The sequence below is a fragment of the Nicotiana sylvestris genome, chromosome 1, assembly GCF_000393655.2.
Source record: "Nicotiana sylvestris chromosome 1, ASM39365v2, whole genome shotgun sequence".
Lineage (NCBI taxonomy): Eukaryota > Viridiplantae > Streptophyta > Magnoliopsida > Solanales > Solanaceae > Nicotiana > Nicotiana sylvestris.
The window spans coordinates 180,156,975-180,160,641 of record NC_091057.1 but is presented as its reverse complement, the minus strand read 5'-3'; the positions used below and the strand labels follow the sequence as shown (position 1 = coordinate 180,160,641).

At 41.3% G+C, this 3,667-nt stretch overlaps 1 non-coding gene across 1 annotated transcript; it reads left to right on the top strand.

Annotated features, from left to right (window-relative positions):
• Nucleotides 1-3,262: 3,262 nt before the first annotated feature.
• On the top strand, nt 3,263-3,368 carry LOC138881998 (small nucleolar RNA R71). The gene has a single exon (XR_011403454.1). It is a non-coding gene; the product is annotated as a small nucleolar RNA R71 (small nucleolar RNA).
• The last annotated feature ends 299 nt before the right edge of the window (nt 3,369-3,667 follow it).

Below are 3,667 nucleotides of genomic sequence, written 5' to 3'. Positions count from 1 at the left end.
GAACAACAAAAATTGAAAGATTTTCAGAAACCCTAATTTGAAAAACCAACGATTTTGAAAAGGAATTTTTGGGAAAATACTCAAAACGTCAAATATAGCATAGATCTATCACAAATCTGAAAGAATAAAACGAAAAGCAACCTCGAATAGGTTAGGGTTTCTGAGAACCCTAAAGGACGAGAAGTCTTGGAAGTCACGAGAGCGGATCTGAGCTGATAAGGTCGAATCCAAGCTCAAGAGGCTAAAGTACGCCGGAGCAAGGCCGAAAACGGCCAAAGAATCTCGAATCGGCCAAGGTCTAGATGAAGACCTTCGAGGTCTAGCCTCAAATCTTCAGCGAGCAGGCGTATAGGAGCAGAATATGGTGAGTAGAGATCGTCCACGGCTAGATTAACCATGGATTTCGGTGGATTTTGGGTCGGAGAAGGGGTAGGCGGCTTCTAGGGTTTCAGGGGTTGAGAGAGTTCGAGAGAGACGAGGGAACCAAAGGTGGCGGGTTTGGAGAGAATGGGGATAGGGATAAGGTCATTGGAATTAATTAAGGTAAAGGGGAATCTGGGCCGTTGATCAAAATGATCAACGGCTCAGATTAAAAGGAACACGGACCGGTTCGGTTAATTGGGCGTTGGGTCGGGTTAATTGGGTAATTGGGTTGGGGATTTTGGTCCAATTGGGGGTTAAGATTGGGGTTAATTTAGGCTAAGACTGAAAGGTAAATGGGGCTACATATTAAATAGCCAGTTTTTTCCTTTTATTTTATAAAAATAGTAAAAATTGATTTTGAAATTAAATTAAAAGTACTGAATCAGTAAATAGTATATAATTTTAATTTAAAATACTGGAATCACTTTTTATAATTATAAAATGCGATAAAATCTTAATGAGGCTAATATTGCAATTACATGCAATTTAGTTTTAAAATACCAAACGAATTTGTAAAAATATGCAAAAATCATGCCAACTATATTTGAGGTAATTATGAGAATAAAGTAAATTATTTTCTAAAATGGCAAGTTTTGGGAATAATTATTGGGATTTTATGATGTAAAAATAGGCCGTAAATTGATTTAAAAATCATTAAAAATGCCAAAACCCTTTGGGGTGCTTATATATGCACATATATGTCATTTTGAAAATATATAGGGAAAAATTGGGTATCAACAGTTGTGCTTGCACATCTAACAAACTAGATGAGATAATAACAAGTAATATGGAGTTAGCTCCTAGGAACTCATACCTGAGATGGGCGAGCAGTGGCTTCAACTCCAGCTTTGGTGGTTCTTCTATGGATGGCATGGCTGGAGGAGTTTCTTTGTTTTATAAGTGCAGGGGCTCGAATTCAAGTGTTCTATCCTAAAACCCTCTGCCATCTAAAGCCAACACTCATTCTTCCAATTCTTGCCCATTCACCTCATCTAAATTTACTAGACATGCAGCAAGAGGATCTTCAATAGTCAATGTCTCATCATCCGCTTCCACGATTACATCCACGGCATCAATAAGAGAACAATTGGCGAATTCACTTGGTCGCCTCATAGATTTATGCACATTGAATGTTATCTCCTCATCGTTCAACCTCATCTTGATCTCCCCAGTTTCACAATCAATGAGAGCTCTCCCTGTGGCTAAGAACGGACTTCCCAAAATTATGGGAATTTCTTCATCCACCTTACAATCCAGAATCACAAAAATTGTAGGGAACACAAATTTCCCTACCTGTATCAACACGTCATCCAAGATACCAGAAGGTCTTTTTACAGTTCTGTTAGCCAAGTGCTAGATGTGGGTCTAGCTCTTCCAATCCCCAACCTCTTATAGATCGCCAGGGGCATAAGATTTATGTTAGCCCCCAAATCACAAAGTGCCTTGGCAAAAGCAAAGTTACCAATGGTGCAGGTAATTGTAAAACTCCCTGGGTCAGACAACTTCTCAGCAACTGATCTAGTCACCACAGCACTGCAGGTCTGAGTTAGAGTCACTGTGGCCAAATCTTGGGAATCGAATTTTCGGGACATCAAGTCCTTCATCATTTTTGTGTAACCAGGCATCTCCTTCAAAGCATCAATCAATGGAATATTTACCTAGATTTGTTTAAATATCTCCAAGAATTTCTTGTATTATTCTTCTTTCTGGTATTTGGCTAGCCTCTGTGGGAATGGTGCTGGAGGTTTCTTCTTCCCAATGATTTGGGTATTTTCTTTGTAAGACACCACCTCAACTACCGGTTCTTGGGCTGTCTCAACTTTTTTCTAAGCCTCAATCTGTGTGTTGGTTTCTTCCTGGGCAGGCTGTACTGTCACCTCTATCAGTTTCGTTGAATCATATAGCTCAATGGGTACTGGTACAAGTGTCTCAGCCTGTCTGCTTTCTCGAGCCCTCTCTTGCTCCAAGTCTAAGTCTCTTCCATTATGTAGACTCACTGCCATCAGCTGCTTCGGGCCTTGATCTTTTGGATTTATTTGAGTGTTTGCAGGCAATGTCCCATGAGGACGATTATTCAAAGACATCGAAACCTGGCCCATCTGCCCTTCAATATTCTTTATAGCTGACGCATGTGCATCTACCCTTTCAGTCATTTTCGCATTTGACCCAATAACCTGCTGCATTATTACCTCGAGTCTAGCAAACCCATCTTCCTATCTCCCACCGTGTTGCTGCTGAGGAGGATGATAACCCTGCGCTGCTGATTTTGATTGTTGTATCCATGTGGCCTTTGGTAGGGCGCCACATTATTCTGAGGTCGCATGCCTCCCATATTTCCATTGTTGAGTTGTGGCTGGACTGGCCTGTATGGCTGATTCTGTTGGTCCCAATTCTGACCACATTGTCTCTGGCCCCCATAATTAGACACATAATTCATGTCCTCAGGGTAATGATGATGATCACTTTCTGCATTCCATTGGCCACCAATTGGCTGACTAATGCAAAATGTGCATAATCCCCCATTGGTAGTATCTACAATGTGCACTTGCTGCTTCTGGCCTGACTCTTCCACCTTTTTGGTGAGTATACTCATCTGTGTCATTAAGGTGGCCATATTTTCAACAAGAGTATTGGACGGATCTAAGGGCACTAATTGAACTACTAGAGTGATAGGTACATTCCTGGTTGTCCACCCCGAATTCGGTGCCATCTTGCCAAGTAGGCTCTGGATTTCGCTCCATGTTTTGCTCAATAATGCTCCACCAGCTGAAGCATCAACATTAGCCTTCACGCTATCTGTCAACCCATATAAAACCGCTGCCCCAACATCTAATCTGGAATACCATGGTGCGGACATATAACCAACATCCCTTTGAATCGTTCCCATGTTTCTTGCAGTGTTTCCATTGATTTCTATTTGAAGCCCAAAATTTCATCAATTTGCTGAGCAGTCTTGTTGGGTGGATGAAAATTATTCACAAATTGCTTGACTAACTCCTCCCAAGTCGTGATGGAATTAATGGGGAGTGAGTTTAGCCAAGTCTGGGCAGCCCCTATCACTGAGAATGGAAACAACAACAGCTTTATTGCTTCCTGAGTTACGTTGGGTTGCCTTTGAGTTTTGCAGATTGATAGGAAATTCTTCAAGTGTTGTTGAGGATCTTCAATATATGACCCCGAAAATAGTCCCTTGTTTTGCAACAAGTGCAACATGTTGTTCGTGATTTGAAAAGATTCGGCCTAT